General features: G+C 56.0%; 1 pseudogene; it reads left to right on the top strand.

Annotated features, from left to right (window-relative positions):
- Positions 1-211: 211 nt before the first annotated feature.
- LOC130043748 (CAP-Gly domain-containing linker protein 1-like) lies at positions 212-22,477 on the top strand (annotated as a pseudogene).
- Positions 22,478-25,127: the final 2,650 nt, after the last annotated feature.

Below are 25,127 nucleotides of genomic sequence, written 5' to 3'. Positions count from 1 at the left end.
ACCTTGACCTTTGGGGTTTCTTCCGGAAATCCCTACTCTGAAGCCAGAATGTTCCTTCGCGGGGGTGGGGGCGCTTTGCGCAGTCCAGAGTGCCTGACCCGCGTCCCTCTGGCAGGTGGGAGGCGTGGAGGCCGGTGTGGTGCGCTTCCTCGGGGAGACGTACTTCGCCAAGGGGGATTGGTGCGGCGTGGAGCTGGACAAGCCGCTGGGCAAGAACGATGGCGCCGTGGCCGGAACGAGGTGGGTCCTCCTGCCCCCCCCCCCCAGACAGCCTGGGGCAATGCACGGTGCCCGGGAGGCGCTGAGGAGACTGCAGGCCACTTCACTTGGTTCTTAGGCGGGGCCACTTCCGGTGGCACTCGGGGACCCTGCAGGGATGTGGGGACAGCCTGGGGCTCCCACATGCAGCTGTGCTTGCCCGCAGGAACCCCCGGGCCTGCTGTCGCCCTTCAGATGCCGGGGAGGCTGCTTGGAATCGCCCTTGGTTTGCGCGGTGGGGGTGGGAGGCGTGCGAGGGAGTGTGTGTGTGAATGTATGAATGTGTGTGCTTCGGAGTGTGGATATGTATGTATGAGGGTGTGTGTATGTGAGCGTGTGAGTGTGGGGCTGTGAATGTTGGTGAGGGCATGAGCATGTGAGTGTTGGTGGGGGTGTGAGCATGTTTGTGAGGGAATGAGAGCGTGTCATTGTTGGTTTGAGAGCGTGCAAGTGTTGGTTGGGTGTGCGTGTGTGTGACTGGGGCTGTGGGAGTGTGGGAGTGTTTGTTGGGGTTTGAGTGTAAGTGTGTTTTTTTTTGGGGTGTGAGTGTGAGTGTGAGTGTGGGACGTTGGGAGTGTGGGAGTGTTGGTTGGGGTGTGAGTGTGTGGGAGCGTGGGAATATCGGTTGGGGTGTGAGTGTGTATGTTAGTTGGGGTGTGAGTGTGTGAGTGTGGGGCTGTGGGAGTGTTGGTTGGTGTGTGAGTGTGTAGGAGTGTGGGAATATCGGTTGGGGTGTGAGTGTGTGTGTTAGTTGGGATGTGAGTGTGTGAGTGTGGGGCTGTGGGAGTGTTGGTTGGGGTGTGAGTGTGTAGGAGTGCGGGAATATCGGTTGGGGTGTGAGTGTGTGTGTTAGTTGGGGTGTGAGTGTGTGAGTGTGGGGCTGTGGGAGGGTATGAGTGCTTGTTGGGGAGTGAGTGTGTGTGAGTTTGGGGCTGTGGAAATGTGGGTGTGTTTGTTGTGCTCTGAGTGTGTGTATGTTGGGGTGGGAGTGTGAGAGTGTGGGAGTGTTGGTTGGGGTGTGAGTGTGTGTGTTTCTTGGGGTGAGTGTGGGAGTGTTTATTGGGGTGAGAGTGTTTGGGAGTGTTGGTTGGGGTGTAAGTGTGTGTTAGTTGGGGTTTGAGTATGTGTGAGTGTGGGGCTGTGGGAGGGTATGAGTGTTTGTTGGGGAGTGAGTGTGTGTGAGTGTGGGGCTCTGGAAATGTGGGAGTGTTTGTTGGGGTGTGAGTGTGTGTATTTGTTGGGGTGGAAGTGTGAGAGTGTGGGAGTATTGTTTGCGATGTCAGTGTGTGTGTTTCTTGGGGTGAGTCTGGGAGTGTTTGTTGGGGTGTGAGTGTGTGTTGGTTGGGGTGTGAGTGTGTGGGAGTGTTGGTTGTGTGTGAATGGGTGTTTCTAGGGGAGTGAGTGTGTGCGAGTGTGGGGCGGCTGTGAGCATGTGGGAGTGTTTGTTGGGGTGTGAGTGTGTGTGTGTGTTGGGGTTTGAGTTTGTGGGAGTGTGGGAGTGTTGGTTTGGGTGTGAATGTGAGTGTTTGTTTTGGTGGAAGTGTGAGAGTGTGGGAGTGTTGGTTGCGATGTGAGTGTGTGTGTTTCTTCGGGTGAGTCTGGGAGTGTTTGTTGGGGAGTGAGTGTATGTGAGTGTGGGGCTGTGGAAATGTGGGAGTGTTGGTTGGGGTGTGAGTGTGTTTGTTGGGGTGAGTGGGAGTGTGAGAGTGTGGGAGTGTTTGTTGGGGTGTGAGTGTGTGTGAGTGTGGGGCTGTGGAAATGTGGGAGTCTTGGTTGGGGTGTGAGTGTGAGTGTGTGTTGGTTGGCGTGAGTGTGTGGGAGTGTTGGTTGGGGTGTGTGAGTGTGTGTGTTTGTTGGGGAGTGAGTGTATGTGAGTGTGGGGCTGTGGAAATGTGGGAGTCTTGGTTGGGGTGTGAGTGTGTTTGTTGGGGTGAGTGGGAGTGTGAGAGTGTGGGAGAGTTGGTTGGGGTGTGACTGTGTGGGAGTGTGGGGCTGTGGGAGCGTGTTAGTTTGTGGGGGTGTGAGACTGTGGGACTCAGTGGACTCCGCGGTCGGCGCCTGTCTCTCTTGCCAAAGGTGTCTTTTGTCCCCCCCTCCTCGTTGTCCGCAGGTACTTCCAGTGTCAGCCCAAGTACGGCTTGTTTGCTCCCATTCACAAAGTCACCAAGATCGGCTTCCCCTCCACGACGCCGGCCAAGGCCAAGGCGGCCCCCGCGAGGCGTGTGATGGCCACCACCCCCGCCAGCCTGAAGCGCCGCCCGTCGGCCTCCTCGCTCAGCTCCGTGAGCTCCGTGGCCTCATCCGTGAGCAGCAGGCCCAGCCACACGGAACTAGTAAGCAGCCCCCTCCCCCGCCCTGTGCGATACTCAGGCCCCCACAGACTCCCAGGCCCCAGGGGCGAGAGGCGGGACAGGACCGGGTGGGCTGGGCAGCTCCGGGGGGCAGGCGAGTGGCTTCCCAGCCACCACCGGTGACAGGAGCAGGGATGGGCCTTTCCTCCGGTGCTCAGGGCTCGTCTCCGGCCCCAGGCTGCCATAGCGATGAAGTGGGGAAGCTGAAGGGGGCGTCGGAGGGTCAGAGCGGGACCCAGGGACTCTGGGGAACGCTTGGCACTTGGCGTTGCTTGTTTGCTCTCTCCGTCCCTCCCTGCTCCCTCCTGTCCCTCTGCACCCCTGTCGACACAGAGGGGCCTCGACTTCTGTCCATTGCGGGGCCGCAAGTCAAAGCTGGGGCCTCGTGGCTTCTCCCCTCACGTCTCTCTGAGTCCTAAACACTAAAGTGTGTCCGACTGTGCAAGGGTGTCCTGAGATATTGTCCACAGGGAAACGGGCCCACGATGGAGACGTGTCCCGGGGGGCTGGCTTTGCTGGGGGCTGCGCTTCCTGCCGCCCCCTCTGCTCCCTGCATTGACCCTCGATGCGGAAGAGGAGGGAGTGAGTGTGTGTGCAACGGAAGATACAAAACAGGTGACACGGAAACGGGAGCCAGGAGGCCGCGCGCCGTGGGCACAGGCCTGGGGCCAGTCCTGTCTTGCTCGACCACCACCAGGTTTCCCTGCCCTGCCTCCATCCTCACTTCCGACTCCTCCTTCCCCTCGCCTCGCCATTTAGGAGGGGAGCAGACTCAGAAGCCCCTCTCCTTCCCTCGCGAGCCAGCCCATTTGTGGAATTTGGTTTTGTTTCTCTGCTTGACTGTGGGCCACACCCTGCAGTGCTTGAAGGGGCCGTTTGCAGTGCTGGGGTTGAGCCGGGCCTCCCACCTCCGAGCAAGAGCCCCACGCCTGAGCCGTATCTCCAGCCTCCCCCTGCTGTCTTGTTTTGTTCTGTTCTGGGGTCACACCTGGCAGAGCCCAGGGCTTTCTCCCGCCTCTGTGCTCGGGATTATTCCTGGCGGGCCTCCGGGATTGAGCCTGGGCAGCGCTGGGGCTTCGCTCTCCAGCTCTTTGGCCCCTGCCTTGCATATCTTTACGCAGGGTGGAGCTCACTCCTACACTGCACATCACCGTTAGCACATATGACAGGAATATAGAATGAGTCTGTGTGGCTTCATGGAAGTATACCTCCACAACGTAATTCCATACGTGCACACACAAGCGTTCACACACACACAGGCACTCATACATGTACACGTAGTGCATACCGTATATACACAGGCTGATGGGTATATACACACAGGCACGTACTGCATAGACACAACGCGCGCACGCACACAGCTGTGTGTAGACATGCCCACAGGAACGTACGTGCACGCATACATACATGCACACAGGTCCGTGCGTGCCCTGGGGGAGCCTCCCGGTTCGCGTGTTGGCTGAGTTGCTCTTCTGAGGTACCAGGCTCCCACAGAGGGTCCGGCCTTGCTGGCATGGAGCCTGGGGCCTCACACACCATGCGCAGGGCAGAGGCTTTGGCATCAACATCCTGAGTTCAGCTCGTGGCCCCGACCTTGCCCAGCCCCTCAGCACCGCCTCCCCCCATACCAGGGGTGCTGCTTTCTCCCTGCTCCGGCGCCTGAACCTCGCAGTCTGGTCTCCACGGTTGGCTGAAAGAAGCCGTTCGCTCCCGTGCTCGTTTCCTCAGGGAGCTGTCTCGGGCCCAGGAAGCGCGTGCGTCCAGCCGGCCCCACCCGCTCAGGCCAGGAGGCTCGGGGAACACCGCCGCCCACCTTTCCTAGTTTATTTTTGCTCTTTGGTTTTGGGGCTCACCTGGCAGTGCTCAGGGACTCCAGGCGTGGTGCTTGGGGGCTGCTCCCGGTGGAGGGGGTTTGAGCCCAGGTCTTGGTGGAGACCCCCAAGGCTGTCAAGCTCTTCCCAGCCACCCCTTGAAATCAGAGTTGACTGCAGTTCCCGGCAGCACTGCACATGGCTGGGCCGGAGAGCTCGTGTGCTCCTAGAAATTTTATTTATTTATTATTTGGTTTTGGGGCCACACTCAGGGGTGCTCAGGGCTTATTCCTGGCTCTCTGCTCTTGGGGTCACTCCTGACAGTGCTGGATCTTGAACCTCTGAAAGCACCTTCCACCCCCCAAAAAAGAAATCTCTTTGGCCCTGGGGAGAGCATTTAATCTGACCAATATACTTTAAGTGTATTGGGGAGTCACGGCCAGATCCTTACGCAGAGGCAAGGATGACCCGCTCCCCGGACAGAACCAGGTAGCTCGAGAGTTCGCAGCAGGCAAAGCAGCAGTGGACAGCCTGGGCCCTGCTGGGCCCGTCAGTCAGCAGGCAATTGGCAGCAGCTCAGATGATGCAGGGAAGCGGCAAGAGCAGGGCGATGGGTCAGGCGTGGCCGGGCAGAAGGAGCGGACGTCCTCGGCCACCCCCGCCCCAGCGCCCGCCACCGTGTGCCTGAAGAATGAAGACCAGGTCCCGCTGTGTCCCCGCCTGCAGGGGCCATTGTGCCGCAAGGAAACTGGTCTGCAGAGCGACCATGAGTGACCACGAGCCCAGGACAGAACGGACAGGACCCCCAGTCCCCGCGGCCCTCCAGCCCACTCCCCTCCCCTCCTCACTGTCTTTGCCTCTTCTCTCCTTCCCTTTGTGCTTGGTCTTCCCCTGAGCTGCCCTTGCTGTCCTGCTCGCTGGGCGTGAACCCTCACACATGCTCACCCACCACTTGTTCCTTTTTTTCCTGGATTTTGGCCCACACCCCAGCAATGCTCAGGACTTCCTCCGGGCTCTGCACTCAGGACTCACTCCTGGTGGGCTCGGGACCCTATGGGGTGGGTACCTGGGATCCAGTTCGGGCAGCGGCGTGCAAGGCCAGCGCCTTCCCCGCAACTTTACCATTCTAGCCTCTCATCCCCCCTTTCGAAGGCAGATGGCACAGGGGTCTTTTATGGGGTCACACCCAGTGACCCTCAGGGGCACGGGGCCATTCCCAGAGACAAGAGTCTCTGGTTACTGCTATTCAGGCCTGGGGCGGGTGCTGGGGAGAGCGAGGTGAGCTGAAAGGAAGAGGAAGAGAGAAGGGCCAGGCTGCCCTGGGAGACCCTGACGGACCTGCAAGGCTGAAGATGCTGGAGCCGGCCTCAAGCTCATGCCAAGGGCTCAGCCTTAAGGAAGCTCAGGCCAGAGCGGGCTGTGGAGGGGGCTGCCTCCGGCTCTGCAGAAGAGTCTCTGGATTCCCACGAGGCCCGAGGTCAGTGGAGCCCAGGTCCCGTCCAAGGACCTTCGGGAAGGTTTCAAGACGCTTCTGCTGAGAGTCGCTGGCCCATATGCACGGATGCAGCGCTGCTCCATCTGCTTTGCTGAGGATAGCCGTGTGCATGCCCGCGTCCGCCACCCCCACCCCCTTCACGTCTCTTTTTCCTTTGCAGTTGCCAGAAACCTCCTCTCGCTATGCCTGCAAGATCTCCAGCACAACCGCCCTCCAGGAGGCGCTGAAGGAGAAGCAGCAGCACATTGAGCAGCTGCTGGCCGAGCGAGACCTGGAGCGGGTGGAGGTGGCCAAGGCCACGAGCCATGTGGGGGAGATAGAGCAGGAGCTGGCCCTGGCTGGGACGGGCACGACCAGGTGACGTCTGTGCAGACGGCAGTGCCGGGGCCAAGAGACGCTTGCGGCAAATGCTGGGCGCGACCTTGGTGCAGGCGGTGCAGGGAGAGGCCGTGGGTCCCCGTCTGCCGTCGTTGCGGTGGCATCCGGCGCGTGGTTTGATCGCATGCACCTTCTGCTCACCCCGTGGGGGTTCAGGGAGCGCCGAGTTATCCCCGCTGGTGCTTTCGTGGTGTGGTTCCCCCCCGGCCTTCCAGAAACGCTGCAGCTTAGGTGGGAGACGTGTTCAGCATGCCGCGGTGGCAGGTGGCGGTGCCAGCCCACAGAGGGCTGTCGGGGGCGGGCGAGGACACTCACGCGCAGTTGCCTCCACAGCACGTCCTGGAGCTGGAGGCCAAGATGGACGAGCTGCGGGCCATGCTGGAAGCGACCGACTGGGAGAAGGTGGAGCTGCTGAACCAGCTGGAGGAGGAGAAGAGGTGAGGCCGTGCCAGGAGCTGGGGGGCTGCCTCGGGTGGGGTGCTCCTGGCCTTCCAGGGCTGTGAGAACCACAAACTAGCGGGTGCCCAGTCCTGAGAGTGGCCTCATTGGGGGGGATGGGGGGAGCTCACTGGAGCCCAGCCACCCCCGGCCCTCCCTGCTGTGTCCACGTGGCCTGGTGTTCAGGAGACCTGTGCTGGGTGGCCGGGAACTGTCATATCCCAGTGGGGCCCTGTGGGAGTCCCTGGGGTTAATCCTGGGCGGGAGGAAACCCGCAGCACCCATGGGGCACGGCAGCAGACAGGCAGGGCTCAGGCCAGGCTGCAGACAGACGGACACGGGGTGCCGGCCAAGACGGTCTTCTCAGATGGGCTCCCGGCAGTGTGGTGCCCAGGGGCACTGCCAGTGCCCGGCTCAGCCCCTCAGCTCCACATGCCGAACTCGCCACGTCCCCTGGGAGCCCCTCCTGCCCCCCCCGCCCTGGCCCCGAGTCATTTGCTGCTTCTCCCCCAGGGGCTCAGTTGTTGTCCCGATGTGGGGACAGGCGCTGGCTGGGAGGGACTGGCACGCGCACCTGGTCAGTCTCTAACCACCTCTGTTAGCTGCGAGGCAGAAAAGGCTGATATGACAGTGCGCCTGGCGTTGGCTCGACAGAGCTTCCTCCTGTAGCCTGCGGGTACCACCCAGTGCTCACAGCCGAGGGGACTCGCTGACTTTGTTTTTTTTCTTTTTGGGTCAATCCAGCGATGCTCCCTGCCTCAGCACTCAGGAATTACTCCTGGCATTGCCCAGGGGACCATAATGGGATGCTGGGAATTGAACCCGGGACGGCCACGTGCCAAGACAAATGCCCTGCCCGCTGTACTCTCGCTCTGGCCCTCGCTGACTCTCTCAGCCCTCCTGTGTGTGGAGGCGGGGGCTGGGTCAGGCGTGCATCTACAGGATGGTGGCCCTCAAGGGGGGCAGCAGTGACGCCCCTCACAACTCTCCCTCTCCCCCACAGGAAAGTGGAGGACCTCCAGTTCCGAGTCGAAGAGGAGTCCATCACCAAGGGCGACCTGGAGGTAAAGCCCGGGCAGGTCCCAGAGGCTTGCAGGGTGCAGGCAAGGATGCGGGGTGGCCTGGCCGACCCCGCCGGGACCACTTCTGCTGGAGACTCCAAATCAGACAGGGATACCAGGGGTCATGCACCTGGCAGGGCCCGGCGGAGGCACCTCTGCTCCTTGGGGCCGGAGGCTGCTGTTGATGAGCGTTTTCCTCTCGTTCTGACAGTTGGGTCTACGCCTTTGCCTCAGCTTTGATTTTCAGTCGAGCAGCACAAATCAAATCCTTTAGAACCCCAGTTTATTGGAAGGTATTCCTTAAAACAAGAAAAAGCAAACAGTCAGTTTGCAAAAGAATAATTTCTATTTCTGCTTCTTTTCCTTCCTGTTTTAAGTTCATGGAAATTTTGTTTTCCCACCAGAAGGAGGTGAAGGCCCTGCAGGCGGCCTCCGAGAAGCTCGCCAAGGAGAACGAGGGGCTGAGAACTAAGCTGGACCATGCCAACGAGGAGAACACAGACGTGATCGCCCCGTGGAAGTCCAAGCTGGAGACGGCCATCGCCCCGCACCAACAGGCCATGGGCGAGCCGAAGGCGTCCGTGAGCCGGGGCGTGGGCGCCGAGGCGGCCGAGCTGGCCGAGCTCAAGATGCAGATGGAGAGGCTGCAGTTCGAGTACCAGCAGGAGGTAGAGAACTCGAAGGCCCAGCAGGTGGCTGAGCGTGCAGCGCACGCCTTTGAGCTGCAGACGCTCAGGTCGCGGCTGGTCAGGACAGCCCAGGAGCAGAAGAACAGCCTGGAGGCCGCGCGGGCCAAGCTCGACCAGACCGAGGACCAGCACCTGGTGGAGATGGAGGACGCCCTGAACAAGCTGCAGGAGGCGGAGACGAAGGTAACGCACCTGGAGGGGTTGCGGGCCATGTGTAGGCAGCAAGCCCAGGCCCTGGCCGACGCCACGGCGCAGCTGGAGGCCACCCAGCAGAAGCTCTTGCAGCTCGATGGGCTCCGAAAGGCCAGTTCCGAGGTCAATTGGGAATGGAGAAGCTCAGGCAGCAGCTCCAGGTGGCTGAGCAGCAGATTCAGGAGTTAGAGAATGCAAAGCGGGCCGAGAGTGGCAGGTTGGTACCCGGGTGCCCTCGCCCACTTCCACGCTCGCTCCCTGCATGCTGTGTGTCTGTCTGCTCGCCGCCGTGTTCCGGCTTGGTGCTGACAGGTCTCCCGGTCACGTCCCGTGCGGTTCCCTCTGATGGGACTGAGAACGTGTCGGCACGATTCTGGGACTGTCATTGGTCCCCAGCACCCAGATGCCGTGCAAGCCTTGGCCCCGGCTAATCGGGCCCGTCTGGGGTCTTTCTGAAACTGAGAACTCTTCACAAGGCCAGTGAGAAAACAAGATAGGAGCCCCCAAAGCAAACCTCTGCCCCCCCCTTAGGCCCCCTGCGTACTCGCCGAGTCCGCCCAGACCCTTGGGCTCAAGTCTGGCCGCAGGGTTCTTTCCCTGACCTTGCTGACCACCTGCTCGTGTGACTGGCTTTGCCAACCTCTCCCCGAGGCGCCTCAGTTTCCAGCTGGTGCTCAATGCCTCTGAGCCTCTGAGCTCCCTCAGGGCTGGTGACGTGGCCCATCTTGGTATTTCTCATTGCCGGCCCCTCCCTGCCTGCAGCACAAGCCCCTGCCCAGCCCTGCAGAGATTTCATCCCTTTCAGCCTCTAAGGGGTGCTTGGGCCAAGTCCGCCTTCCAGCATGGCCTCCTGCTGGCCACGGACATGGACTCTCATGGTAGCCCTGACCCTGGGGAAGGACAAGACAGTGAGATCTGGGCCAAGCCGAGGAAGCTGCAGTTCTCACCCAGGAGCCCCTTGGAAAAATGCCCTTTAACTCCTATAGGATTGTGGTGGCAGGACGCACCCTCCCAGCCGCCCCCCACCGACCCCCATGGCGCTGTGCGCTTTGTTGAAGAAACTTCTCTGTTGGCCAAGATGGAAGGGCTGTGGGATTTGTAGACAGGACTGACAGACATAACAGAAGGACCCAGAGACCCCCGGGAGTTCCTCTCAGGACTCAGGACTCCTTAGCTGACATTCCAGAAACACTTCTTAATCACTTAATCACTTAACTTCCCGTTAGTCGTCGATTTGCTCGAGCGGGCGCCAGTAACGTCTCCATTTGTCCCTGTCGCGTGCTAGTGTAGCCCAATGGCATCTCTTCGCTCCGGGAACATGGAGGGCCTCAAACCGATCGTTCATGACCTTGACAAAGAAGTCCGACCATCTGGTAGGTGGGCGGCCACGCGGTCTCTTGACATCCCGTGGAATCCAATCAGTAACAGCTCTAGTCCAACGGTCGTCTTTAAATCTCATGACGTGACCAGCCCATCTGATTTTCGACACCTTGGCAAAGGAGACAGCGTCCCTGATCCTTGATCGTCGACGGATGTCAGAACTCCGGATTCGTTCTCTCATTTGAGTGAAACGTGATATTCCAAGCATAGCTCTTTCTATTCTTCTTTGGGAGACCTGAATGGCGTTCTCATCTTGTTTGCGTAGGGCCCAGGTCTCTGAGGCATATGTTAATGCAGGAAGAACAGTGGAATCAAAGAGATGTGCCCGGAGCCGGAGGTTCTTCGTCCTCTTAGCTATTTCTTCGACGTTCTTGAAGGCGTTCCAAGCCGCTCTCTTCCTCCTGCGCAGCTCGGGTGCCAGGTCATTTGTCATGTTGACCTCTCGACCTAGGTACACATAGCTGTTGCATTCGGAGATGGTCGTTCCATTGAGAGCGAATGGGGCGTCAGGAACAAGGCTGTTTCTCATAAACATTGTCTTCGTAAGATTCAGCTGTAGTCCTACCTTTCCACACTCACGGTCAAAGTCGGCCAGCATTTGTGCCGCTTGGCTGATATTTGGTGTTATTAAAACAATGTCATCAGCAAAGCGGAGGTGGTGTAGTTGCCGACCATCTATCTTCACTCCCATTCCTTCCCATTCCAGTCGTCGCATGATGTTCTCGAGGGTGGCACTGAAGAGTTTTGGTGAAATGGTATCACCCTGCCTCACCCCGCTCTTGACATCAACGATCACTTCTTTGTAGAATGGTGAGATCCTGGTAGTGAATCCGCAATACAGCTCACGGAGGATCCTGATGTATTGGGCTTGAATGCCCTGATTGGCTAGGGCTTCAATGACCGCTTCCGTCTCAACAGAATCAAAGGCCTTCTTTAAATCAATGAACGTTAAGCAGAGCGGCATCTTGAACTCCCGAGAAATCTCAATGAGTTTGGTTATCGTGTGGATATGGTCGATGGTGCTGAATCCTTTGCGGAACCCTGCTTGCTCACATGGTTGTCCTTCATCTAGTGTTCTGCCAATCCTATTCAGGATGACTCGAGTGAACAACTTGTAGATGACAGACAATAGGCAGATCGGGCGATAGTTGCCAATGTCATGGATGTCTCCCTTCTTGAACAGTAGTACGGTCCTGCTGGTTTTCCATTGAGATGGAACCTTGCATTCAGACAGGTAGCGAGTGAAGAGCCGAGCCAGTGTATTGATGAGTACTGACGGCAGGTTCTTCAGGTGTTCAGGTCTGACCTTGTCTGGGCCGGGTGCTGTTTGCTTCTTTACTGACGAAATGGCGTGTCGGATTTCGGAAGGGAGAACGTTGGGAACGACATACCCATCCTGTGGAATTTGGTATGTCGGCAAGTGGACATGGCTATCAAAGAGATTTGAGTAGAAGTCATGGATAATCTTCTCCATTGCCGTTCTGGAGGATGTGATGGATCCATCAGGACGTCGGAGGGCAGTCATCTTGGTCTTATAGTTGGCGAAGGACAGGCGGGCCTTACGAATACTTTTCCCGGCTTCTGCCGCATCTACCAGTACTTCTGCTCTTCTCTCTTTGAGGTCTTCCTTGATCGCATCTCTGCACTGCTTTGCAAGCTCGGACGTTAGCTTGCGGTTGCCTGAGGCATGTGCCAAACCACGCTGGCGAATTAGCTCAAGAGTTTTCGAAGATAGGCGACTTTTTGTGGCTATCTCTCTCTTGGCGTTCCTCGCACATTCATGGAGGTGCTGAACCAGTCGATCGTATTCCTCGTCAATGTTGTCAACAATGGCATCTTCCCATGTTGCCGCAATAGTACCGAAGAGTTCCCAGTTGGTGGTCGTTCTGGGAGTTCTCTTTTTGAACTTTGCAGCCCTTTCTCCCCGCTCTGTGAAGTAGAATTTTGCACGAAGGAGACGGTGGTCCGATCCCGTTCGAAATTTTGGGACAACAGCGACATCAGTCAGGCAAAACCGTCGATTGAATATGATGTGGTCTATTTCGTTGTGGAATCGTCCACCGGGAGACTCCCATGTCCATCGTTTAGATTCTGCCTTCTGGAACTGTGAGTTACCATGAATGGTCTTGGTCGACATGATGAACTCAGATAGTCTCTCACCCTGTTCGTTCCATTCTAGGCCATGGGTTCCGATGTGAAGTTCTTCAGCTGATCTTCTCGGTCCTATCTTGGCATTAAAATCACCCACAATGATTTTGTAGAAGGTGTGGTCTTCTTTATAGAACTTCTCTAGCTCCATGTAGAACTTCTCGATTTCTCTTTCATCATAATGAGATGTTGGTGCGTAGACAACGAAGATAGAAACTGCAGGCAGTGAGCCACATCTATTCAAATGTAAACGTCCGACTCGGGTTGTTAGGCATTCAAATGAATCAATGCTCTTGGCCAAGTTTGTGTTGACAAGGACACCGACGCCTCCAACACCTCTTTTATCGCATGTTCCGAGGAACAATTCTTCTCCAGTGTCGAAAACGGCATGGTGAGATTCGTGCCTTCTTGTCTCGGTCAGACCAATGATGTCGTACTTGATCATTCGCGCTTGTACCATCAGGTCCTCGATGGATGCATCTGATGCTAGCGTACGTGCATTGAAAGTACAGACGATCATTTTTGTCTTCCTTCGTTGTGGCAGCCTAGGTCGGCCTTGAGATTTTGTCGGCCTCTCCTTTCTCATCCTTCTCAGTGCTGCCATGTCGGTGAAGCCTTCAGGGTCAGGTGAATGAGACCAGTTGTAGTTACTGGTTTTGGCATATCGAATACACAGCGGATAGCTTGCCAGGCTCTTCCGTGTGGGCGGAATACTCTCGGTAGCTTGCCAGTCTTTCCGAGAGGTATAGAGGCTTTTGGGGTGACCTCTAATCACCCTTGTAGGTGTTACCATATTTGAACCCTATCAAATATGGTACGACAATTCCAGAAGACGGGTATTTAGTGTCTTATGATGTGTCGCGCGGCCGCTTGCGGCCGCGCGGGTCCGGAAAGCGTCCTGGAGTGTGGCGACGGCTGGGTAGTGGAAGTAGTGTCGAGAGTGGAAGTCTGCCAGTGGGATATTTATCTGGGTAGGGTGGGTCTCCTGTGCACAATTCGATCCCTGGGTGGTTGATGGAAGCAGACAGGGCAGGGTAGGGTGGGGCTCCTAATTAGAATCCCTTTGTCACCTGTGGTGGTGGGAGCAAGCAGAGAAGCTCTGTCCCTGGGTCCGCCGAGCCTGGAGTCCAAGGTCTCAGAGAGTTCCGCCTACCTTGTTCTGTGGGTCTTCAGTTGTGCGTGGGTCTCGGCCGGAGCTGCCGCGCGGGTCCGGAAAGCGTCCTGGAGTGTGGCGACGGCTGGGTAGTGGAAGTAGTGTCGAGAGTGGAAGTCTGCCAGTGGGATATTTATCTGGGTAGGGTGGGTCTCCTGTGCACAATTCGATCCCTGGGTGGTTGATGGAAGCAGACAGGGCAGGGTAGGGTGGGGCTCCTAATTAGAATCCCTTTGTCACCTGTGGTGGTGGGAGCAAGCAGAGAAGCTCTGTCCCTGGGTCCGCCGAGCCTGGAGTCCAAGGTCTCAGAGAGTTCCGCCTACCTTGTTCTGTGGGTCTTCAGTTGTGCGTGGGTCTCGGCCGGAGCTGCCGCGCGGGTCCGGAAAGCGTCCTGGAGTGTGGCGATGGCTGGGTAGTGGAAGTAGTGTCCGCCTGGCCCCCTCCCTGCAGTCATTCCAGAAACAAACAGAATCAATTCCTAGGACACAGCAGGGCATAGTTGAACCACTTGTTCGCATCAAGATGTAACAAACGTCACGTTCTGCTGTCTAGTGGATTAGAGGTTCTTCAATTTAAATTTCATATTGAAACCCCTCAAACTTTTAAAGTCACAGACAAGAAACTACAAGAAAGTAAATCTTGGGGGCCAGAGTGATAGTACAGTGGGAAGGGCATTTGCCTTGCACACGGCCTACGTGAGTTCGATCTCCAGCATCCCATAGGGTCACTGTCATTGTCACTGTCCTCCCTTTGTTCATCAATTAGCTCAAGCGGGCCAAAAAAAAAAAAAATAACATTTTCTTCCCTCCCTTCCCTCCCTTTCCCTTTCTTCCCTGTTTCCTCCCTCCCTCCTTCGTATCCTTAGCCTCCCTCCTCCCTTGCTTACGTCCTTCTTCCTCGCCAAGCCATGCTCTCGGCTCTGGGGTCCTCCCGCCCAGCAGTAGTGGGTCTTTCAGCTTGTGGACCGATCTCAGGCTCGCCCAGTGGTGCTGCAGTTCCAACTCGGGCCTGGTGTGTACTCCAGCCCTTTGTGCCGTCTCCCCGCCCCTGGAAAGTCAGTCTTTCTCATAGGCTTTCTTATTTTCTGGTCACTCCAAATGTAGGTCTAGAAAACGCCTCTGTTTGAGCCGTTTTCAGTAACCACTAGACAGTCATCACCAGAACTGACGGCGCCAAGGCCTTGGCTTTGAGAACTTCAGGCAATCGCACTCACCTCACGCCTCTGTTTTTCGGGGTTGTGTTGGGTCATGGGCTTCTCATACGTGCTTTCTGTTTTGTTTTCCCCTTCCTGTTCCTGTTCGTCCCCTTGGTCCATTCACTCCATCCTTGTCTCTCTGGTAGGCCGAGAGCCTGGCCGAGGAGCTGCAGGGGAAGGAGCTAGCGCTTCGTAGTCTTCAGGAGAACTTGAACGAAGTCAGTCGAGTGAAGGAGGCTTTGGAGAAAGAGCTTCGGAGTTTGGTGAGTACCAGGGGAGTCGGACGCTGATCTTTACATTGCTGAGGGCAAAGCGAAGCCTCCTCAGGCGAGCTCGGCCCTATCGCCTCTGAGGCTCACATTGTGTGTGTGTGTGTGTGCTGGTGAGCAGAGTCGCCGTGTGTGTGCGGGTATGTTTGTGTGTTTGTGTGTTTGTGTGCACTGTATGCGTTGTGTGTGTGTGTGCGCGTGTGTGTGCTGGGGGCAGGCAGGGGGCCCACAGCTGATGGTGGCCCCCGGCTCCCCGCAGGGGGAGAAGGTGGACGTGAGCCGCAGCCAGTCCCAGGCTCTGCAGGCCGAGCACGCCAAGTCCACCACGGAGAGCCAGGCGCAGCACGAGGAGGCGCTGCAGGCCCTGCAGAAGCTGCTGCTGCAGGCGGAGGAGAAGCTGCAGGCGGTGCAGGCGGAGAACGGGAGCCTGCTGCGGGAGGTGGCCGAGCTGAAGACGCAAGCCGACAAGGCCAAGGTGTGTGGGCGCAGGGCCGCCGTCTCGGGGTCGGGCTCTGTTGGGGGCCTCGGCCTGCAGCCTCAGACACTTCCTCCGTCCGTCGGCGCCTGTGAGAGCCAGAAGGGGGTTGCTCCCGGGGCGCCCGGCAGAGCACATAGAAGCCCAGGGACCCCAGCTTGGGTTGTCTGTTTTGTTTTTAGCTTGCTCAGTAAGTTCAGGCCTTCGTGTTTTCACTTGACTGCTCAAAGGCATTTTTTCATGTATCAAAGAAATGTTAAGGTTCGAAGCTCAGTGGGGAGAAATAAAGCGGCTGGAACTAGTGCAGTGAGAGGGCACTTGCTGTGCACGTGACCCACCGGGGGATCCCCAGCATCCCCCGTGGTCCCCCAAGCACCCAGGAGGAAGCCGTGACCTCTGCCGGGTGTGAACCCCAAAACAAGAAGGAAAATAATGTACACACACATATATGTGTGTACATACATAACATGTACATATGTGTACATCTTTATATCCATATAATAAGTGTATTTTAATTCATATGTACATATTTTGATACATTTTCAGTTTTACACACTTGGTCCCATGTATAGTTTATACATATATGTGTATGCCTATACATATATGTGCTTGTATGTATATGTGTGTGTATACATATCTATAAGCCAGTGGAAAGAAAACGGAACCGAGCTTACATCAGAGGAAACCAGGGCTGCTGAGCGGCGGCCATGGCCCGCGTGTGTGTTGGTGCCCGGCCTCTTTCCACCACGCACCAGAGCCAGGGCTACGTCTCCTCTCTGGACCACCTGCACGGCCCAGTTCTGTGGCCAGCAGCCTCGTGTGCATGCTCAGGTCAGTCCCATTCCAGTAACCTGACCGTCAGCGGTCAGCTGCCCAGCGCACGCCAGTAGCCTGCTGCGGCTCATGGCTGCTGAGCTGGACAGAGAAGATAGCCCTTGCTGCAGAAAGTTCTGGAAAGTACATGGCGGTTAAACTATGGTGTGCATTGAGACTCAGAAACGAAGACGCACAACCCGTTGCTGACGGGCAGGGAGAGCAGGTGAGGGAGACTCTGGCCCGTGTGCGGCCACTCCTCCTGGAGCCCCTGGGCCCCTCCCAAATTTCTGCAAACACTGCCCTCCCATTGTTCATCGATTTGCTCGAGCGGGCCCACTAATGTCTCCATTTTGAGACTTGTTGTTACTGTGTTTGGCAAGCAAAACCTGTTGGCTTCAGTCTCCAAAGCTTGGTGGATTAGTCTGGATTTTCTATAAAGTGTAAAACTTTTGGGACTAAGTCCATTTCCTGCCTCTGTTTGTCCCTGTGAAAATCGTTTTGCAAGCAATGGTTGCTTTTCCCTTCCCCTCCTGCACAAAGTTCAACAACAAAATACTTTTTGTAGTTCTTTGAATTGTACTGGAAACTAGTTTTTTAATGCATCCCTTCTATGACAGAGTGATGGATTTTGTAATGGAATAATTGAAGTGGGGGGAAAAATCTTATGCCCCAATGTCAAGATCCAACTGTACTTAAAACTTCCGGGGAGCTGTCAGGAATAATTTCAGACGGCATTTCAAAAATAAAATGGCTGATAGTAGAATGGGTAGTGCTGCCTTGTACTTGGCCAACCCGGGTTGATCCCCAGCATCCCGTATGGTCCTCCGGCCCTGCCAGCAGTGATCCCTGAGCACAGAACCCTGAGCGAGACCCGAACACCACCAGGTGTGGGGCCCCCATCCACAAAATAGGCAGGTAGATATGTTGACCCTGTGAAGTTAACTGTGTTTGAGCCTCTCCATCCTGCGAGTGTGTGTGTGTGTGCGTGTGTGTGCGTTTGTGTGCGTGCACGTGTTTGTGTGCTTGTGTGTGCATGCACGTATGCACGCGTGTGCAGGTAAGACTACTCTGCCATTTTCATTTCTGGTGTTTAGGCCACATTAAGTGCTTGGCTTGCTTGTGCCTGCTTGATCTCATTCTTGTTTCCGTTCTTCCCCGCTTTTGTTTCTGTAGTCATTAACTTCCCTAATAACATCAGAGGAAATTGAGCTGATGTCGGAGGATCTCAGGGCCCTGAGGTCAGAGAATCAATTGCTGGCGAAGGAGAAGCTCTCTCTGAAGTCAGAGAGAGAGTCATTGCTATTGAAGTTGAAGGAAGCGGAGGCCAAAAACTCTTCGCTGCGGGAAGAGCAGAGGAAACTCTGGCTGTTGAACCAAGCCATACGCTGCGACAAGGAGAAGGTCATCGAGGCCAGGCGGGCCGCAGAGAAGCTCTGGCAGGAGGAGCAGCTCGGCCGAGAAGCCCTCGAGGCGGAGAAAGAGAAAGTGCTGGAAGAAGCCAGGGCGGTGCAGGAGGAGCTCCAGAGGGTGGGCGCGGAGAACGACGCCCTGCAGGTCGCCAAGGTGGGGCTGCAGGCCCTGGTGGAGGAGCTGCAGATGAGCAAGAGCAGCCTGGTGGCTGAGTGTAAGAAGGGCCTGGAGGAGAGGGGCCAGCTGGAGGAGCATGTCAAGAAGCTGGTTCTGGAGAACCTATCCCTGGCCAAGGACAAGGACAACATCATCCAGAAGCTGCAGTGCTCCTATCATGAGCTGGCTTGGGATCAGAAGTCGCTGGTGCAAGAGATCGAGGAGCTCACGGCCGAGAAAGAGTCGGCCCTCGAGAAGCAGTTGGAGCTCGACAGCCTGTGCGTGGCCCTGAAGCTGGAGCGTGACGGCCTGGCTCAGAGGAACAAGGAGCTGCAGCTCGAGAAGGACCTGCTGCGCCAGGAGCAGGAGAAGCTGGGCGCCAGCCTGGAGGCGGCGCTACAGGCCAAGGAGCTGCTGGGCACCGAGGCCAGCTGCCTGCGCACGCAGCTGGACGAGGCCACCAAGACCGTGCACAAGGCCGAGCTGGAGGTGCTGCAGCAGGAGCTCCAGGGGCTGGCGGCCAGCCAGGGCGCCCTCGAGGCGGCGCTGCAGGAGGCCAGGGACGCAGCCCGCAGCCTGGAGAAGACACACGCCAGCGTGCTGCAGGCCAAGGAGGCGCTTGACGCCGAGCGGCAGGAGGAGTGCCTGCGGGAGAAGGAGCAGCTGGCCGGCAGTTACTTCCTCCTCCAGAAGGAGGTCAGTCGGCTGGCCCAGACCAGCAGCCACGTCTCGGCCAACCTCCTGGAGGCCCAGAAGGAGAACCGCATACTGAGGAAGGACAAGATCAGGCTCACCTTCAAGATCAGAGAGCTCAAGACGCTGCACTCTTTTACGGTAAAGTGGAGCAGGCCCGACCCTCGTTGGCCCCGGGCACCCCCTTTTAGCGGTTAAGAGGATTGCTCTTCGTCGGCACAAGGAGAGGTGCACCCCCACGGAACCAGTGTGTCACGGGCTGTTTGCTGCGGGCGCAGGGACAGCTCGTCACCACGTGCCTGGTGACCTCTAGGACAAGGCATAAGCTGTGAATAAAACCGAGAAAGGACAGTATGTTCATTTCCGGGGGGAGTTCTCACGGAAGATTGCACTGTGGCTCTTCAAGACGTAAGGGAAGGCATGAGAGAGGCACTAAGTTGTAAAGCAAAGCAGTGTCTTCCGGGGGGACTTTGAGCGGTTGCCCTGAGTCTGCTCACTTGGGACTCGGGGGTGCCCTGTGCCACCAGCAGTGTGCCCGGTGCAGGGCAGCCTGGACTCGAGGGTGCCTGGTGCCGGGCAGGTGTTCTCTCTTCCCACCTCACTCAGGGTTTACCTTTCTCCCACTCCCACACCTGTGCTCACTGCTCACATCTCCTCTCCTTCCCCCCCGCCCCCACGCTTTCCACCCAGGCCTGCTTAGCTGTCCGCTCATGTCATTTTTATTCTGTGTGAGGAATGGAGGCTCTTGGGAGCCCTGGGCTGTTTCTGGGTGTCAGTCTTGCTGCTGAGCGGCTCAGACGTGAGTCCCCGCAGGATGAACCGGCGGCCAGCGGGGCCGGAGCCACTGTGGCAGGTGTGGGTGGTTTGTGGGGCATTTCGCGCTGTGTTGTGCCACTGTTGCCAACCCCTCCCTGCCCCCCCCCCCCCCCGGCGTGGCTCAACGAGGTTTCTCTCTCCAGGCTGTGCAGACAGCGGAAGATGCCAGGCATTTTATGCAGCAACTGTCCCAGGAGAAGACAGAGACCCTGGCCTCCCTGGAGGACACCAGGAACACCAATGCAAACTTGCAGAATGAGGTGGGTGATGGTGGTGACCAGGGCGTGTAGGCCCGGCCTCAGCCTTGAGAGAAACTATATCCTGGGCCAGAGCGATAGCACAGCGGGGAGGGCGTTTGACTTACACACGCCAGACCCAGGTTCAATCCCCGGCATCCCATCTGGTCCCCTGAGCACTGCCAGGAGTAATTGGTCCCTGGTTCTCGCATGGGACAGGAGGGGAAGTGTACCCCTGCATGACCCCTGTATGACCCCTGGGGAGGTGCTGCGTGGAGTGACCACACAGAATCTGGGGGACATGGGGCGGCCTGGCGAGATCACTGAACAGCTGACCACTCCCAGACTGCTCGGCGGAGCAAGGAGCCCGGCAGGGACTGGACGCCCCAGTTAGCTCGCCCAGAGCCTGGGCCGGGACAGGAAGAGAAGCCACATGTGTTGACATACGCAGCATTTCAAGGCTCTTTGATGACCGTGAGAAGGCGAGCCAGTGCCCTCTGACCACACAGCCCCACTTTCCCGGGCTCGAGTGACTGCTGACGGCCTGGGCTGCTCCTCCCTCGCCAGGAGTGATCCCTGAGCACAGAGCCAGGGCATAGTCCCCACCGCACCAAACAAACCAAACTGACGACCCACAAAGGTTATAGATGAGCATGTATACATACACAGACATGTACATATGTATATATGCGTGTATGCTTCAAAAGAGTCGGGGAATACCTACCATTTAAAATATCCGAGAGTGGGGCCGGAGCTACAGCACAGCAGGTAGGGTGTTTGCCTTGCACGTGGCCAAGCCAGGTTCCATCTCCGGCATCCCATATGGTCCCTGAGTGCAGAGCCAGGAGTCACTCCTGAGCAACGATGGGTTGTAACCCAAAAGCCCCCCCCCCCCAAATGAATTGATTAATCACAATAAAAGAAGCCAAAAAGAAGGAAGCTGAGGAAGAAGGGGCGGTGCTCACCTGGCGCGCGTGAGAACCAGGGGCTGGGCACACGCTGCCGGAACCCCATCCCCACATGCTCCCAGCACAAGAGGTGATGCTTACGGAGTGAAAGGCCCCATGGACAAGGACACATCCCTTCAGTCAAGGGGTCACGTCCTTGCCAGAGCCGAGAAGCCAGACCCCTCCACAGCCCTTACTCCTGCTGCTCTCCCAGAACCTGGGCTTCGGGCTCCCATAAAATTGGCAAATCTTCACTTTGCCAGAGTCGAACACCACTTTGGAGGGCCTCCTTCCCATCAGGAAGGTCCGGTCGCAAACGGAAACGTCCACCAACATGTGGCTGTCCCGGCCACGTTGTGCATGCTCTGGGCGCAGAGCTGGGGAGTCTGGTCCTCTGGGCCGCCTTCCTGCTTCTTGCTCCTGTCGAGGGAGACAGCTGGGTGGGGTCTTCTGGGGTGTGCACACTTGGCTGCAGACCCCAGTGCCCGCACCTACCATCACCAGGCTTGCGTCTGGCCTGCGGCAGGAGTCAGCCTTGGGGCCTCCTTGATGTCTCTCCTTCCCAAACCCCCTTCCATCCCACCTGGCCTGCAACACTTTATAATTTGAATCCTCTCCAAGGAAGGGGACCATCTGGGTCCCAGTGCCCTGTGGAGTTCCCGCACACCCTCACTTCCTGCACTTCTGTACTTAACAGCCGTTGTCCTGGACGGCACATGTGGGCTGAAGTGAACTTTGCATGTGGGCTGTGGAGGTGGACCCTGCATGGGCTTGTTGGGAACTGAACATTTCCATGTTTTTTTGTGTTTGTTTTCTTCACCTGGAGGAAGAGAGATCTGTGTTTCTTGGCTCCAGTGTGGGAGGGCCTGGGCACTCTCAGAGACTCCTCATCAGAACTTGCCCCGAGGGAGAAAAAGAATCAGTCAGCTTTATGGTTTTCTTTCTTCTTTCTTTGGGGGCCACACCTGGCGATACTCCGGGCTTCCTCCTGGCTCTGCACTCAGGAATCACTCCTGGCTGCTCTCCAGTGGCCCCTATGGGATGCCAGGGATCAAACCTGGGTTGGCTGCGTGCGAGGCAAGCACCTTTCCCGCTGTGCTATCACTCAGACCCAAACCTGCCAGTTTTTAAGTGAAACATGAATGTTTGTGCCTATAGTCATGCTTACCTTTGTAAAGTGGGATTCCCCCCCCCCCCCGCCCCGTGGATTTTAAAGAAGTGAGTCTGTCTTTGTAGGAGAGGGAAGGCCCTCTTGACTCCCTGCTCTGAGAGGAACCGAGGGGGCCCAGCATGTCCTCCTGGGGTCTTCCCTGGGGCACCCGGGAGCTTGCGCTCAGGAAGGGAAAGGGGAGCTCTGGCTGCCTCCAACCCTGGGGCGGGGACTGGAAGCGGGGCCCAGCCTCCTCTGTGGCGGGCTCCGATGGCTCCCGCAGATGGCTCACCGTCTCACGCTCTCCTTTAACACAGATCGATTTCCTGAATTCCGTGATCGTGGACCTCCAAAGAAAGAATCAGGACCTCAAGATGAAAGTGGAGATGATATCCGAGGTGGCTCTCGACGGGAACGGGGACGACTCAACAATTACGACGACAACTTCGGCCCGGCCACCCCATTCTCTGCACTGTGCAGCAATCACCAGCACTTGAAGGATGACATAACCAGCTATTTGTGAAACACCTAGAATAACCATTTTACTGTCTTTACAAGGTTTACATTTTTCACTGTGGTTTTAGATGAATGTATGATGAGAAATTCAACATTACTAATTTTGGATTTTCTTACCACAAAAAGATTGAATGAAGGACCTCAACCATCAGAAGTTTGTCATCCAGTTTCAATCTATTTTTCTTTATTTGAATGTTTTCTAGTTCTGTCAAAAGTGATAATGTACCATCCAGGCTACATGTATAATAAGAACTTCTATAATTATATGTATGATTTTGATGTATTTTCCTCTGGAGATTATCAGCTGTCTGACAAGTGAAAGATCTGGATCCATTGAAATTTTTAGTAATGACCATTATTGAAATTGTTTCACAAACTATGTAAAGCAGTATTAAAATTTGAGCAAGCAAGTGTTCTATATCTACTTTAATAAAATTATTTATTTTTTGCCAGTGATAACTGATTATTCTCAGGTTTCTTTAGAAAAGATTTTTGGCTAGCAGTGAAGAACTATAGAGTCAAATGAGTCAAACAGTTTCTACAATGGAATTCTGATACACCAATTTCTTATTGTTTCTTTATGTTTGTGCCACCCCTGGTGATGTCTTAGGGCTTATTCATGGCTCTGCACTCAGGAATCACTCCTGACAGTGCTTGGGCAGACTATATGGAATTACAGGGATTGAAGCCAGATTGGCCAAAGCAAATGCCCTACCAGCTGCCCAATTGCTCTGGGCCTGTAAACCATTTTCTTAAAAGCGTTTATCTTGGGCTAAAGAGATAGTGCAGTGAGTAGGGTACTTGCATGTGGCTGATCTGGGTTCAATGGCAGGAATCCCATCCAGTCATCTGTGTCCTGGCAGGAGCAATCTCTAAGTGCAGAGGCAGGAGTAAACCCTAAGAAGCACTGGGTTGGGGGTATGGTGCCACCAGCAGGTCAGTCTGTACCTGTGAGGCGAGAGCATCAGCAGCCTGATGGCGCCTTCAGACTTCCAGGTACCCCCAAATTGCTGCCGTGCGTTTGGCCAGACCCCAAAAACTTGAGGCAGAGTTGACCAAGAAAGTAAACAGGTAAAAGATATGTGGGAGATATACCCACAAACCACCTCCAGTTCAGCTATATAATTGGAGACATGGCCTCTCTGGTTCCTGATTGAACTGCTTAACAGCCATGATCCCAGAGACTCAGAAACAAATCTCAAAACCCAATGTTTTTTGGCAGAGATGTGTCCAGTCCCTGCAGTAGGTTAGAGGCGCTGGGCCACCCCAGGTGGGAATAGATTTCGTGCCCTGGCCTGTTCTCCCTGGCAGCCCACTGGTCGCCATCCTCCAGAGGCCACAGGACAATCAGGTTTGGGCCCAAAGTGACAAGACACGTAGAGCCTCATGGGATGGGGGTGGAGCTGGCCCTTTTCTCCCCAACAAGACCCCCAAGTCGTCACCCACAAACGGCCTCTCTGGCTTCTGATCGAGCTGTTTTACGGCCATGATCTCAGAGACTCAGAAACAAATCTCGAAACTCAGCAACTTTTGGCAGAAATGCGTCCAGATCGCACAATAGGTTACTGTTGCCGGGCCACCCCGGGGGGGAAAGGGTGCTCTCCCTCCGCCTGCTCTCCCGTGGTGGCTCATTGGCCACCATCCGCCAGAGGCCAGTGGACAGTCAGGTTTGGGCCCACAGTGACGAGACACGTAGGGCCTCATGGGATGGGGGTGGAGCTAGCCCTTTCCTAAACAAAAAGACCCCAAGTTGTCACCCACAAACGGCCTCTCTGGCTTCTGATCAAGCTGTTTAACGGCCATGATCCCAGAGACTTAGACACAAATCTCGGAATCCAGTGGCTTTTGGCAGAAATGCATCTGGACCCTGCAGTAGTTTACTGTCGCTGGGCCATTCCAGGGAGGAAAGGGTGCTGTCCCTCCACCTGCTCCCCCTTGGCGGCTCTGTGGCCACCATCCTCCAGAGGCCATTGGACAGTCAGGTTTGGGCCCTCAGTGATGAGACAAGGGGGACCTCATGGGATGGGGGTGGAGCCAGCCTTTTCCTCCCCGTCTCAACGTGACATCAAGTCGCCGCCCATGAACAGCCTCTCTGGGTCCTGATTAAGGTGCTGAATGACTATGATCCCAGAGACTCAGACACAAATCTCGGAATCCAGTAGCTTTTGGCAGAAATGCATCTGGACCCTGCAGTAGGTTACTGTCGCTGGGCCATTCCAGGGAGGAAAGGGTGCTGTCCCTCCACCTGCTCCCCCTTGGCGGCTCGGTGGCCGCCATCCTCCAGAGGCCATTGGACAGTCAGGTTTGGGCCCTCAGTGATGAGACATGTGGGGCCTCACGGGATGGGGGTGGGACCAGCCCTTTCCTCCCCATCCCAGCAAGACCCCTAGTCACCGCCCACTAATGGCCTTTCTGGCTCCCGATCAATCTGCTTAACGGCCATGATCCCACAGACTCAGGAACAAATCTTGGAACCCAGCAGGTTTTGGCAAGAAATCCCTCCAGATTTAATTGTTAAAATTTTGGAATTTCAAAATCGCGCAGCCACTACTACAACCACGCGACATCATATGTTATTCATAACCAGGAATAGAAAACAAATTGTCTACTGTTGCCTTTTCAGCAGCTCTGTGTGTTGGGGTAAAATCCCAAATAATAATGGTGGGTCCAGTGTCAAAATATTGAATGTGATCAAAGTAGAGAGAGTGTAATGTGAAAATCATCTCTCCACAGGTAGGGGGAGGGTGTGGGATGGGGGCATACTGGGGTTTTGGGTGGTGGAGAATGGCACTGGTGAAGGTACGGGTCTTTCATTTTATAACCAAGATTTAAACCCGAAAGCTTCGTAACTGCTCTCATGGTGATTCAATAAATAAAATTATAAAAGATGAAAAATAATAGAACCACTGGGTGAGGTTTAATGGCAAAAAAAACCCAAAACAAATAAAACCTTTATTGCATTATTGCAAAGCTTCCTAACCAATGTAGCCTAAAATGAATACCTTCAGTGATTCTCCATAGCTATTTGACAAGACGAAAATAAAGGGACACCATGCAGTACAGACACCATCAATCCATAAAGTCTGGGAAAGAA

This window comes from Sorex fumeus, unplaced genomic scaffold (genome assembly GCF_029834395.1).
Source record: "Sorex fumeus unplaced genomic scaffold, SorFum_2.1 ptg000122l, whole genome shotgun sequence".
Taxonomy (NCBI): Eukaryota; Metazoa; Chordata; class Mammalia; order Eulipotyphla; family Soricidae; genus Sorex; species Sorex fumeus.
The sequence above is the reverse complement of the archived record's forward strand: the minus strand, read 5'-3'. Positions and strand labels throughout refer to the sequence as shown.